The sequence below is a fragment of the Parasteatoda tepidariorum genome, chromosome 7, assembly GCF_982258835.1.
Source record: "Parasteatoda tepidariorum strain Cologne lab strain chromosome 7, Ptep-v5.0, whole genome shotgun sequence".
NCBI lineage: Eukaryota > Metazoa > Arthropoda > Arachnida > Araneae > Theridiidae > Parasteatoda > Parasteatoda tepidariorum.
The window spans coordinates 35,651,961-35,666,929 of NC_141761.1; the positions used below are offsets into that span (position 1 = coordinate 35,651,961).

The 14,969-nt window shown below is 27.1% G+C and overlaps 1 long non-coding RNA gene across 2 annotated transcripts; it reads left to right on the forward strand.

Annotated features, from left to right (window-relative positions):
• The first annotated feature begins 1,411 nt into the window (after positions 1-1,411).
• Positions 1,412-11,977, forward strand: LOC107436217 (uncharacterized). Of its 2 annotated transcripts, XR_015435757.1 has the most exons (4): positions 1,412-1,530; positions 2,425-2,561; positions 8,870-8,967; positions 10,970-11,977. It is a non-coding gene; the product is annotated as an uncharacterized LOC107436217 (long non-coding RNA). The 2 variants fall into 2 exon arrangements; XR_001583090.4 differs by lacking the exon at positions 8,870-8,967.
• Positions 11,978-14,969: the final 2,992 nt, after the last annotated feature.

Genomic DNA, 14,969 nt, shown 5'->3' on the forward strand with positions numbered 1-14,969 from the left:
CCCTTGATAAGCAATAAAAAATTTTCTGTATATTTTGCTATTATTTGCTGGAAGTAAAGTACCGGCTATCGATTAGGAAAAAATACTACGGAACAGTTTGCTAAAAATCCATCTTTTGAGGAAAAAATGTGGCTTATAACTTTTCTTCATTTGTATTTACACACGATTCAAAGAACGCACACACTTTAAAAGTATATTTACTGCTACTTAAATTAATTGAATGCTTTAATTTTTGACGTTAATATTCTGCAGTAGTAATGTGAGTAATATCATACTGAGCTAGTAATGTTATGGGAGTAACATCGTGACTCTCATGTTAAAAATAATGTGAAACTCGTGTGAGTAAAATCATGTTGCGTCCTGTGAATATACATAATACAGTAGCAAGCGTTAGCTGTATCATGCAGATATTTTGGAAAACAACATTTTAGTATGAAAATTAAGAAATTTTATTTTTAATTAATATTAATATGCTCTTTCTTTGATTACAAAACCAATTTCCCTAGTTTTGGATTAGATTCAAACTGAATCTGCTAGTTTTCAACAATTTATTCCTCTCTGTATCATAATTAAATCAGTGAACATATGAGGCTATGTTTGATTTCTTTAGTGCATTTTTGAGTCTTGGTTTAATGGTATTCGCAAATTCTTAATCATTTAAGATCCGGAGAGTTTGCGGACTACCCTAAAATAGCTTCTTTGTTTTTAATAAATCATCCCTTTATTTTTTCTAACAGTGGCAAGGAACCAATATTTTCTTTAAAAAAAATTCATTTTTGAATTGAAAACCTTTAGTTTAAATTTGGTCTCATTGTTTCAGTCGCTATATTCTTGCACTGGTCCAATGCTCATCATTCCGTCAACAGTAACAGATAATCCCACGCCGAAGCATGGTGGAGAAAAATAAACAGAAAAACAGGCTCAAAACAGTTTCTTTTCCTGAAGTTGAAAGATTAGTTCTCTTGTTCAATTAATATTCTTGCTACTGTGAAATCAGTAATAAACAACCTGAATCTTTTTTTTTCCTTGAAGTATTATACTTTTGATGTATACTATATACAATATTAGATTTCTGACATTACTTGAAACTTTTAAATTGTATAAAAATTCAATAAATTTGTATTCTTATGAAGAGTGGTTTAAGTAATAAACGTGTTGTAACGTTGTTCCAGTGTTCCAATAAAGAAAGAACAGCATTCTATGTAAAAACCACCAGACTTATGTAAAACAGATGAAATCAACACTTAAAAAACAGCAAGCAGATATTTTTCTTTCCGATTATGTAATATTTTCTTATCAATTTTTTTCTCGAATAGCAAAAATAAAACAAACACAATTTTAATAATGAAAACAAAAAAAAAAAAAATACTCTTATTTAAACAATTAAATCTTTTTTTTTTTTTTTTTTCAGATGCACTTCAAATCTCCTCAGGGGAACGATTACGGAAACAATAAACTTGAAACAAATGTCAGTGGTTTTAGACATTTTATTTTCATTCCTAGTAGATGAGGACTAAACTCAAACTTAGAGTAAGTCGGAAGTTTTGCTATTTATATCAATCAATATTGATTAATTTTATCTACTACCTACTTTTAATCTATTTATTCCAGATAAACCGAAAACTATAGATTCGCCGTTAAATGTTACGTTCTGACACTTCCTTTCATACTTATTTATTTGTTTGTGATGTATTTATTTATTTACTTCTTCTATATTTACATATTTCTCTACTGTTAGTTTCTTGTTTGTGCATTTCTTCTTCTATTTTTTCATTTACTTTGGTGAGTTAATTTTAATTATCTAAAACAATTCTAGAAGAATTTTTTTTTTTACTTTGAAAAGCTTCCACCAACAAAAACGCAAGCATACGAAGAAAAAAAAATTAATCATCGATTTTTCTTTTTATGTTGCATAATTCTATTTGATTACGTTAAGAACTTTAAAATAAAATTTACACGCATGTTTAGTGTTTTAAAAATAAGTATTTCGAAAGAATGATCACCTCCTTTCAACCCACTCTGACATACTCCTTAATCGTTTTCGATTTGCAGTTTAGATTTAGATTAGCAAAAAAAATAATAATAATAATAAATGAATAAAAAAAATTTATAGCGTTTTTAAATTTGCAGATTAAAGTTTCGTGTCCTCATAATAATGTATATTATAATAAATTAAAATCCACATTATTCAACTCGACTTAACAACAAAAAAGAAAGAATTCTACTTTAGTCATAACTAAAACTATAACTTTCGAAAGGGAGTTTTCGGTGGTGGTTGAGATTTATTACAAAAATAGTACATTCACCATTTTTCATTTTGGGTCTGGAAAAAAAAGAAAAAAAACAGAATTTTTCCTTTCAAGTGCTTTGAAAAACATAGCGTTTATAATTTTTATTCACTTTCATCATTTTTTGTTCTTTTAGTTATACTGCTGTTAGTTTACATGAAAAGAGGTCAAAATTTTCTACTGGCGACAAAATGGTGAAAATGTTTCTTTAAGCATTTCGAAAACAATCGTAACTTGTATTGTCATCAGGCAATGGAAAGAATACAAGTTGAGGTTTGTATATAGTTATAATTAAAGAGATCTAGTTGAGATTTAATTAATCCAACCTATCATGAAATTGAGCAGAATTATGATTGGCGATAGATTATGTATGGCGATAAATTTCACTTGCAGGGATCACAAAATTATTGATATTTGCGATGCCATCCATCGCAAAGCGCCAGTTAGAATATCAGTGCTCTAGTTAGTAGGAAAAATGTTTGAAACTCGATTGACGATAAAATCTTTTTTTGGTGCTAATATCACGATAAGTCAGCTTGTAGCAATCAGGAATGAATTGAAACTTGTATGTCAAAAGGATCGAGTTGAGTTTTGAATGTTCAAGCTAGTCGGAAAGATGTCAAAATTTTGATTCCAAAAAATCTTCATCAGAAACCGGAAAGCGAGTTAATAAAAATAAATAGGGTTAACAATAGTAACATCGAAAGTTTTAAATTTAATTAAAAAATTACTATTACTCATGATAGAAAGAAAATATTAATACAACAAAATTAAGATATTGTATTTCTCAAAAAGCAGCTAGAAATAAACACTCCAGATTTCCCTGGGTTTTTCCTTTTCTATCTTTGACACACTGCTGATGCCTTGATCAGGGAATATCACATTAATTTAGAATTTACGACACCCATCAATGTACTCTCCCTATTTCTGCCCCTTTTTAATTCGATGCAGTCATGACTAAGGCAAGAGACAGTCACTCCAGACGAGTTTTCCCCTTCATTATAAATTCTTCCCCATTTCTTTCCCCTCCCCAATGGAAGACCAATAGGGAAACCCCTTTATGGTTTGGCGTATGTTTCTTTTACTGTTGGCGATATCGATCCGACTACTTGGCGCCGTTATTGACGCGTGAAAAACTACTCTAGCATCACGCTCCATTATTTTAATCGATCAAATGGAATTGTAACAAAATTTAATGACTTCAAATAACCAGGGTAACGGTTTGGTGTAACGAAATGTACTTAACCATCAGTGTATATTGTTTTAAAAAAATTTCATTTTTCTGGTATTCAAAATTAAATATTTTTTCTAAAATCAAACTCAATCGATTAAACATAATTTTTTAATATTCGGGCTACGTTTTTCCCTAGTTAGTCATGTTTGATTTCGCAAAAATTCTGTCTAATATTTTTCTGAAAAAATACCCATCACTAGTATGAAAATTATTAAACCCATCCCCACCAAAATTATATGCACCTGTCAAATTTGATGATAATTAGTGATTACAATAACGACATTTTGATTTGATACCAAATGCCAAAATTTTATGCACCAATGAATAAAACCATTTTTTATTATTAAAATTGTCGAAGGTATGAGCTTTTATCCGTATTTCCATTTTCAATTTGTCCTATTCACACTCGAATTTTCAAAAGGGGCAGGGAGACAGTTATATTTTCATCTCTCTTTCTCATTTGTAAACTTCGTGGAACTTATCTTTTTAACGAATTTTATTTAATTCATTTAAAAAATTATCAAACACTATGAACTAAATACTAAATTTTTAGGTCTATATTTTCTCTCTCCTTGTTTATATAATGATTTCAATTCCATTTTTTTTTCCTCCTTTAAATTTTAATAACTTCATGTCTGACTTATTAAAATAGACCTTAACATGGCATATTTTAGTGTGAGTTTATTTAATGTGAGCAAACGGAAAACAACGAGATCACTGTCTATTTTTTTTTCTAATTTTCCATTCAAATTAATTGACATAAATTTGCCTTTACCAATTAAAAAAACTATCTTAATTCTTTTTAAAAAAATATTTTGAAGGCAGAAAAATGTGACTTTTGTTAAAATGATTGTTGTCAAGCCGTCTCCGTAACAATTTCATTTAATTCAAAGTCTGATAAGGACATCAGTTATTCTATACATAAGAGTTAAAAAAATAAAAAATATACCAAAATATAAGTGGTCGTTCGAGGCAATACTGTAATTACAAACTATATAATTCATACGATTCTTTAAGAAAATTCGAGAATTACTTTACTTTCTGAGAATACACATGTTCTGAAAATATTAATTATTCACTAACATTATCAGATTGTTTTATTCTTTTTTATGTGCCAAAATACAACTAAAAAAAATCATTGAAAGCACCAGATTTAACATTTTATATATATATATATATATATATATATATATATATATATATATATATATATATATATATATATATATATATATATATATATATATATATATATATATATATATATATATAACGTCGTTGCCGAGTGGAAGGATTAAAACAGGTCATAGGTCGGGAAGGAGGGTACAAAATTTATTTATTAATTATTAGACAAGAGCAGTCATGAGATTGAGTGAAAGTGCACATGAAAAGTTGCGCTCCTTGGTTATATGTTAGGGAAAATCTTGCAAAGTAAAATCCGTAAAATGTCTTAATTTAGGGAAAGAGGGAAATCTTAGTAGTTGCTATTGGTTTATGAAATAGATCGAACGTTTCCCACACAAGAGCAAAGGGAAAAATGTCCTGCTCTTAATTACATGCATACTTGAGCCAAAAATAGATTTAAGAACAGGATGTGGCTTTTAAAAGTGTGAGAAAGTATTTCGTTTAGAATAATTAATTAGGAAGAAGTTTTATAGCAGAGAAACTAACATAAAAAGATTAATTGAAGCTTTTTATGTTACATCCCCCCTCGCCAAAAATGTTTAGTTAGAATCCCAAAATTTAAAAATTACCCATTTGCAAAATCTTCCCTTTGGTAGAAGCACAATTAAAATAACCAAATTTGTAATGGTAACAATATATAAAAGTAATATAAATTATAAAACATTTACATATGTTCTCATTGTAAAAAATTTAAAACAATCAAAAATCTGTAGTAGCATTATCAGCAATTTTAAAATTTTCATTTTCAACAGTTTTTTTTTTTTTTTACTTAACAGTTTTTTCAGTTTCAAAAATCTTTTGTTTAAAAATCACAACACAGCTTTTTCACTATAAGAAGTATTCTTCATAAAAACTCTTCAACGTTAACTCTTCAATCATGATAAAAAAATTTATAAACATTTGTTAAAAATGTGTAATTTAAAATGTAAAACACAAAAAACATTTTTACAGGAAAAATTTCAATCTGGAATTAGACTTGAGTATTGTTTACCTTGTTTGAAAAAAATTTTTAAAAAAATGACGCAGTGGTTGTTATTCTGAAGTCCAAGACTTCAGTATTGTTTTTATTTCACTTTATTTATTATTAACCTTTCATTTTTTGTCACTTTAATAGCAAAATATTTGGAATTTTTTTTTTTTTCAAAATCACCTGAAGTTAGGAATTAATTAATTTTCCTGGATTTGCACAATTCTGTCAACATAATTTTGACAATGTTACGCACCATTATCATATTTAGTCTCAAGAATATTAGAAAACACAAGACAATTTTAAATTTTGCTATTTGAATTGTTATTATTTTTTTTTATGTCCAAAAATTTACCTTCTAAACATTTTTTCTTCTCCTTTTCTCTTTTATTTTTCTTTCCACTTTCTTTTCTTTTTCTCTCTTATTTTACTTTCTACTTTCTTTATTCTTATTTATTTGTACTTTTATTTACTTTCTTGGTATTTTTATTGCAATTTTTAACCCGGATTTCAGGAAATATGTAAAGACAAATTGCTTTTATAATCAGAAAAGGTGATCAGTCTTTTCAGATTTTGCATTACAACCTGTTTAACACAATCGCTAATTGAAATCCAAAACAAACTTTCAAATTTAATATGGTATTAAGGTAAATCAGTTTATTTATTTTTGACTGATCTAGCTATTTTCCTTATTTTTAATCTGAAGTGCAAGTTTGGTTATTTTGCAAATTACCTTTTTTTTTTTTTTTCATTTCTATCTTTCTTTCTTTCTTTTTTCTTGGACATAAATATATTTTTTTTTCTTTTCAAAATTTTAGTTTGGATATTTTTTTAAAGTAATTTTTCGTGCAGAGATCTTAATTGATAATTTAATTTGTCACTATTGTTAGGGGATTCAAATATTTTCATTTCTATTTCTTACGTGTTTTTGAAGTGAATTTGGTTACTAATACTTTTCAATTTTTGTTTGATCATTTTCCTATCTTTATGTTGTTTGTCTATGGAAATGTCTGAGCTAGAACTGAGCTATGAACTATTTACCAACGTTAAACTAAAGCATTAATGTCTGGTTGTACTTCAATTTAAATTCTAACAAGTATTTTATTCATTTTTCCAAACTATTTGCATTAGTTTTAACATTTATTGATTTAATTTTTGCAACACCGTAATTGCATTCACATATCTAAATTAAATTTCAATAATTACTGCAGTTGCACTACGAAGAGAAAAAAAAATTTAAATGGCATCTTCATTTAAATCCTAATCACTGTAAAACAAAAATATAATTTCTACTACTCAAAAAATCATAGAAGCTGTAACACATAAAACAATATGAAAATAATTTCTCGAAACACTTTTCAATCAAATAAATCAATTAACTGAAAATAAAAATTTAAAGAAATAAAAATTTCAACAGTAAATATTATCAATATATAAAAAGTAGTTTCACTTTGAAACATCAAATATGGGAAAAAATTAAAATCATAATCATTTAAGAAATTGATTTATGAGAAATGTAAAAAACTTTAACTCAAAGGATACCTGAAAAAGTTCGAATTAGTCCGAGATATTTTGAAAACCACAACAGAGATGGGAATGCGTTGAAATTCCGTAAACACAATTCCAAAACCAAAGACGTGAGCTGCTAGGGAAAAAATTTGTTTCTTCGTTAAGATGAATCGTAAATTAACACCAATAGTGACGGAGAAATTGAAGCTTATTTTTCTTTTGAATGTCGAATATTTAAGTAGACCATCGTGGGTGTGAGAACAATTATTCATCGACGATAAGATCCAGCTCAGCACTTAAGAGTGCCAAAATCAACGCTTTCTCAAAGGGATAGTTTCAATAAAACATTTTAATTAACAGGAATTCGATGCAGTTTTTCTTTTTAGTCCAAGGAAGGAATTGAAGCTCAGCTTTCTAGTATTCTCAGGAACGTAGACAAAATATGCAGCATAGACATGGAAAACGGATGATCGTTTAGTTCCACTGTGCGTAGGTATAATTTATAATAAACTAAACGTTTGATGATTGAAGAGATTATTTTTTTTTTTGATGAAGATACAGGATGAATTAATTATTGCCATAAGTTGAAGAAGAATTTGACTGCTTATTTACCAAATGTCCATTTGAATAAATGATTTAAAGTTATTCCATATTTTTGAAGTACCCTCTTCCGAAGTTGATTTATTTAATTTCAAATGAGATATTAAATATCTTTAATGTACCGTACGAACTGTACCCCTTCCCGACCGTTCAATCCTGACGACTTATAACGTCGTTGCCGAGTGGAAGGATTAAAACAGGTCATAGGTCGGGAAGGAGGGTACAAAATTTATTTATTAATTATTAGACAAGAGCAGTCATGAGATTGAGTGAAAGTGCACATGAAAAGTTGCGCTCCTTGGTTATATGTTAGGGAAAATCTTGCAAAGTAAAATCCGTAAAATGTCTTAATTTAGGGAAAGAGGGAAATCTTAGTAGTTGCTATTGGTTTATGAAATAGATCGAACGTTTCCCACACAAGAGCAAAGGGAAAAATGTCCTGCTCTTAATTACATGCATACTTGAGCCAAAAATAGATTTAAGAACAGGATGTGGCTTTTAAAAGTGTGAGAAAGTATTTCGTTTAGAATAATTAATTAGGAAGAAGTTTTATAGCAGAGAAACTAACATAAAAAGATTAATTGAAGCTTTTTATGTTACATATATATATATATATATATATATATATATATGGGTCATTCTCACAAAAACAGTCATTTTTAAGTCCCCAGTATATTTTATGTTTGTTTTACAGCTTACGAAAAAAAAAAAATTCAGGGAAAGTGTCCTTCAGAATGCAAGCTAACAAAAGAATAAAAATAAAATTATCAATTTTTATTTTTTATTTATTTTAGGTAATTAAAATATACCAATATGTCATTTCCTCACTTGTCCCCACTGCTGATTTAAAAAAAGAAAAAAATTGTTTCCGAAATAAAATTTTTTTTTTTACAAATTCGTGTTTTTTATTTCAGAATACTGAAATATAGAATTCAGAAAATCAATTTTAAATTTAATTTCTGATAAAAAATATTAACACAGCGCTATTTTAAACTTTGTCCCTAGTGTTTTGCATCATTCCCTCACAATAATGTTCTTATCACTTGCAATCTTCTTGGAATAAAAATATTTTAATAAAAACTTTAGCAGTTAACAACTGGCATCGTAGAACAAACTTGCAGTATGTTTCCATCTTCAACTTAAAGAAGCTTTGCTGTGGAATAAATTTGAATGAATCAAACCAGGTAAAATTTTTTACATTTGTCATTCCCTCATGTCATTTTTTAGAGTAAAATAAAATACAACTTCATCGAGAAAGTGGATAATTATATGTTGCTTTCTTGTATGAATATAATTGCATGTGATTGACTTCAGAAATTAATTAGGCCTAACTGTTATTTTTAAATTTTATTGAATTCGTCATTCCCTCACTTGTGTCTAAAGTGAGGGAATGATTCAAGATGAGTATATTATTAAATTTTTTTTTTGTTCAATCGTGCCAGCCAATTTTATTTCCCAAACCTGTAAAAACTATTAAATATATAAGACTAAATTATAATAAATATGATATACTTAGTATGTTATCATTTTCAAACTTTAGGTAGATGTAACTTAGATAAAAACATGTATTAAAATAAAATATCATTCCCTCACTTTTTAAATAGTGAAAATAATTAATTTACTTATAAATTAATTTGAAAAATAAATTAATAAATTAATTTATTAAATTAATTTATTTATTTATTAAATTAATTATTAATTATTATAAATTAATTAATTAAAAAATTAATTAATTTAAATATTAAGTATAATTTATAGGATATATACTTTCTTTATAATGTCATTACATATTTCTATTAATATAAAAAGTTTCAGAGCTTTTTATTCACTTTACTTTTTTGGGATTTTATGAACTGAAAAATGGCAGTTTTCGTGAGAATAACCCATATATATATATATATATATATATTCAACAATTGTAATAATTTTAAGCAATTTAAAAGATTTATATCTGTAACGCTTCATTAGAAATTAAGTTATAGCCCAATTTATTTGCTATTTCATGTAAAATAAATAAATTTTCTGTTACTTTTGTTTTCTTCAAATCCTTGGATAACACATTTTTTTATGTTTATCTTCTCTTTGTTTAAATATTTTTGTAAAATTTTTGGACAAATAGTTTGATATTAAATTCTATTAGCTAACTATCTTTGAAACTCGTGAGCTGATTTTGAGAGCAACGGAGAAAAAGCAATGGATAAAATTCAAATTATAAGTACTGTAAAAAGAAATAAGATTCAATTTTTTTTTATCTTGATTTAAAATAGATTTTATCTATAAACAATTCTTCAAAATGTAGAGCTGAATGTGAGATCTTTTATCCAAAGTATAAAGTTATGAGAAATAAGCTTTTTTTTCTTTTTCTTTTTTGCATAATTCCAAAGAGTTTATAACTTTTGAAATACCAAATTTTTGAAAAATTTTCAAATTGTGTGAATTTACAAAATTAAACGAGCCCATCGTAGAATATAACAAACCCAAATTTAATGACTAATTTAAATATTAAAAAAAAATTTATACTGCAAACTTGCATCGTTCTGAATAAAATTAACGACTGGCAATGCTTTGGGTTCAGTATTGTTCTTTATTTTAATTTTTTATATTTTCATAATGCTTTTATTGTTTCTTATAATTTCATAATGCGAGTTTAGTTCATTTAACGGAGAAAAAAAATATTTTGTAAAAATAGCACTAGATTATTTTCTAATTCCGAATTCTATCTTTTGTATCTTAAACATACTTGATAAAAAAAATCTTCTACTGAATTATCAGATTTAAAACTATTATTAGACAACCGAATAGTTTTCTATTTGCATTATGCATCTTTAGTTCCTCCATAAACATTAAAAACATCTGTTACACAAGCGGATTTTCAATCACCACTCGACTTACTCACCCTACTGAACTGACAAAAAGTATTCACTTTTCATTATGCATTTCAATTAATTTATGTTATCTAGTTTAAACATTTACTATATCCAACATCTTGCTTTTAAAAAAATAAAGCAGGCAGAGAGTTTAAAAGATAATTTTTTGGTGATGTCTTGTTTTTAAATAATATAAAAAAATTAAAAACATTTAAGCATTAATTTTAATTTTAAAAAATGTATTTATGTAAAAACGTCAAAGAATGTTTTTCTTTTATTATTATTATTATTATTATTACTAAAAATACTTTTATTGTAGGATACGCCTCTATTTCCCACTAGTTGCCCTCGCATCACATCACCTCATACTGAGATACAAGTTATTGTCTTCTGCTCATTAGACGATGTTAACCTAATCAGCGACATGGAGATAACATCTTAATTGTTCTCAAACTATTTTATTTTTGATTGCTTCTTTAATGTTTAATTAATATATCATTAAAATAGTCATAGATGTAGTATTTTTTCCTCGATAAACCTTTTCCTTCACCGTAAATAAATGTGAACTATTGAAGGAAAATTAGTACCGCGTTAGGCTTTTATCACCATTTGTCAATTTATGTTGCCTCATGTTAGGCTTTGAGCAATGCTATAAATTAAAATTGTTGAGAAAAGCATTTTTAAAAGTGTTTTTGATGAAAAAAAAACCGCCATTTCTATTTAGGTAGTACAAAAAATGCAATGTATTGACTTGTAATTTAGTGGATATCCATAAATTTCTTAAATGCTTATCTGAAATCAATAATAAGGAACTATTTGATGTAAAAATATAACCTTTGGTGAAAATTTTGGCTTATCATTATACAGCCCCTAAGTCCCTCATACATAAATGTAAAAGTGTAGCATATGTGTTAATGTTTCAACAAAGTAGATAAATTCTTCTGTTGCCAATCTTTTTAGTTTTAAGGAATTGAAACAAAATAAAACCAGATTGGAAAAAAAACAAGCAATATAATTTATTTAATTTGCTAATCGCAATAATCTTTACTCTGCTAGATAGAAGCAAATATTGCTATGAAATTTCGGGAGAAACTTTTATTTTTTTATTCGCATCATTTTATTAATTTATTATAATTACTTGCGATCCCGAGCTTAGCAAAGATAATTAATTGATCGTTGTTAACGAAAGAGCTAAAGTTTACAAATAGGAAAACGTAACTCCTTTCATTAAAATAAAATAGTAAAGATTGCAGATGTTTGTTTTTAATATAATTATGTGTTAATAAAACATGTTATAATGCCTAGGTTATATGTTCACAAAAATGTTGTAATGTTAAAAGGAATATTTGAAATTTATTTTTAATAAAATATTTATATTCTGCAAGAACTTTAATCTACTATATGATTAAAGTTCTTACTATGTTTATATAGTATAAAACTTTGAAATAAACAATTTTAGAACTTTTTCTTTGCCCTTTAAATCTACTTCCTTTCATATAAATTTTAATTAGCAAAATGCGAAGAAGTTTTAAAAAATTGATTTCGATTTAAAATTTTACGAAGTTTTATAATATGAGATATTTCAATTTTTTTGAGGAGTTTCTAAGTTTTAAAATTTATTGTAACTACATTGTGTTATTAAGTTTCAATTAACGAAATTAAGTTAGTAGTACTAATGTAATTTGTGCTACTAATGTAATTTCTTTTAATAAGCTACAGCATTTTTGAAAAGGCATTTTAAAAATCTTATAATTCTTTCTGATTTTTCAGAATGCAAATTAAAAGAACAAAGTAAAAATTCAGTATTTTAGTAAAATTATGTATGCATAGAGTAATTATTACTTATAGATATTTATCGGGGAAAAAAGGATGACAATGAAAATCCTACCATTCCTAAATTGATAAATAAAAACATAAATCGATTTCCCAAACAAAGTGGTACTTATCGATCTGAAGCTGGGAGAACTTCAAGTCACCATTGAGGTTCGAACTTCAGCCAATCAAAAGCGATTTGGGATATTTGTATTTTATTTTTGTTACAGACAAAAACAAATTTTTTATTACAATTTGCTCCGATTTGTACTTTTCTCATCTCCTAAATTACGAGTTAGGAAAGCTACAAAGCGACAAGTTACAAGGTGAAGCCGCGTAGCAATTCCCTAATACTATATGGATGCGGAGAAACATTGCCCAAGGCATTTTTGCTTGGAAAAAATTACAAACATTACTAATAACAATACTGTAAATAAATTAGCATATATAACATTTAATAAATTGAAAGTAGTAAATTAAATTTCTACAGGGGTCATTTGAAATATAAGAAAATCAATCAGAATAATGCATAATTAAAATTAGATTATCTACAATGGCAGTTGTTAATGTGTAGTTGGCCCGCCAAACTGCCTGAGGTAGCAGAACAAATATGGTGCAGCGAAACGGTTAGTTCGTGTAAGCAACAATGTGGCACTGCGAAATAAATGATTTCGTGTAGTACTAGTATGAACTGTTCGCTGATTTAAGGACCGTAAAGCTAGCTCGTACACGATTTTTATTCCTCTTATTTTCTGTCTGTTTGTACAATATCTTAGTAAGCTGCAAAGTGTCGAATCCGTTAACGTTTCCTACTTTTCCCATTCACACTTAAATTACTAGTGTCACGTATTTAAAGCAATGCTATCGAAAGTAATAAGGAACCCCGAGTAATGAGTTCGTGTAGGAGGACAACCAAGCAGCTGTAAGTGACTGGTACAAATAATAATGAGGTTTTAATTAAAATAAGCAAGAGTAAAGATTTTATCCTAATTACATTATGTACCTTAGCAACTTAGATATACTAATATAGATTATGTCTTGGGTTTTTTTTTTTTTTTTTTTTTTTTTTTTTTTTTTTTTTTTTTTAAGGGAGAGTGTACAAGGAATAACTTTAGCAGGCGTTCAAACTTAGCATCATATTCTTCAAAAAAAGTTTAATTCCCAACAAAAAGTTTAGTTATTATATGGTTAAGTTTAGTTATTATATGGTTATGGTTTATTAAAAGTTTAGTTATTATATGGATTGCATAGGACGAATTTCAAAAGTCTAATTTCACGAAAAACTATTCTAGTAACCATAATTATCTTAACAATGGATAATATGCAAATAAAACCATTTATAAATTAGTATACGGCTTTAAAATTGAATATTCTACAAGAAGATAATATAAATGATAAAAATTAGAAATTGCCTCTTTTCCTTCTACACCAGGGGTTTACATGTGGTCGAGCCCACAATTAAAAACAACAGTCAAATGCTGGGCTGCAGCTTTATTTATTTGTCAAAATTTTATATAGGACTCTTTTATGCTTGAAAGAACATTAAATATTACTGTGAGATTTTTATCAAAGTTTTTTTAACATTAAAGAACAAAATAGCAAGCATTACAAATAATACTTGTTGCGTATCATTTTAAATCTTCTCTTAATCAGAAACTTAGTGACAAGATTTTTTTTCTTTTAAATTTAATTCTGTCATAAATTAAGATTTTTTTCAACTTATTAAGAATTATAGCAGCAAAATTCTCGAGCATCTGAAACAAATTTTTTTCTTCTTTTCCACTCATGCGACATTCAACTCAAGGAATTTAAATAAAACATGGTATTCATTCCTTCTTTTATGCGTTTTAAAATTTACAAGTGTAAATAACTTCGTCCAAAATGAGTGGTTTTAAAAAGTTAATTGAAAGAATTTCTTCGAGAAAATTTCTGATACGCACGTGCTAAATTATATTCACAAAATACAAAAAAAAAAAACGGAATGAAAAAGAGCAACATGCGCGATTATTTTTGTATTTGAATAAATATTTTCTTTTTTCTAATAAATATTTTCTGGGTGGAATTTTTTTTTTGTACCGTTGGTATGTTAAATTTCAAAGAAACGAAGAAATTAGGTTTTTTTAAGAGAAGGAAAAGTATTTTAAACCCATATAGATTTCTTAGGTAAATTATCTGCAAAAAACCGACAACTAATATATTTCAGCTCGCGGGCCACACAAAAAAGGCTTCTCTGGCCACCAATTGGTAACCACTGTTCTACACCAACCTGGAACTAATTCGTCAAAATGTGTGAAAAGAGGGGAGCGAAGGGGTAACTGTCACAGGCATTCAGCTAAAGGAAACAGCTATTTGATCTCAAAGAATACGAAAAGTTTAAACTCTATTATTCTTTAATCATGAAATTTTATTTTTCAACAGATTCGATTCAAGCAAAATATTTTGGTAAAATACTTTGCCAAAACACGTGTTACATTTAATTAAACCCGTGATTAGCATTTAATTAAGAT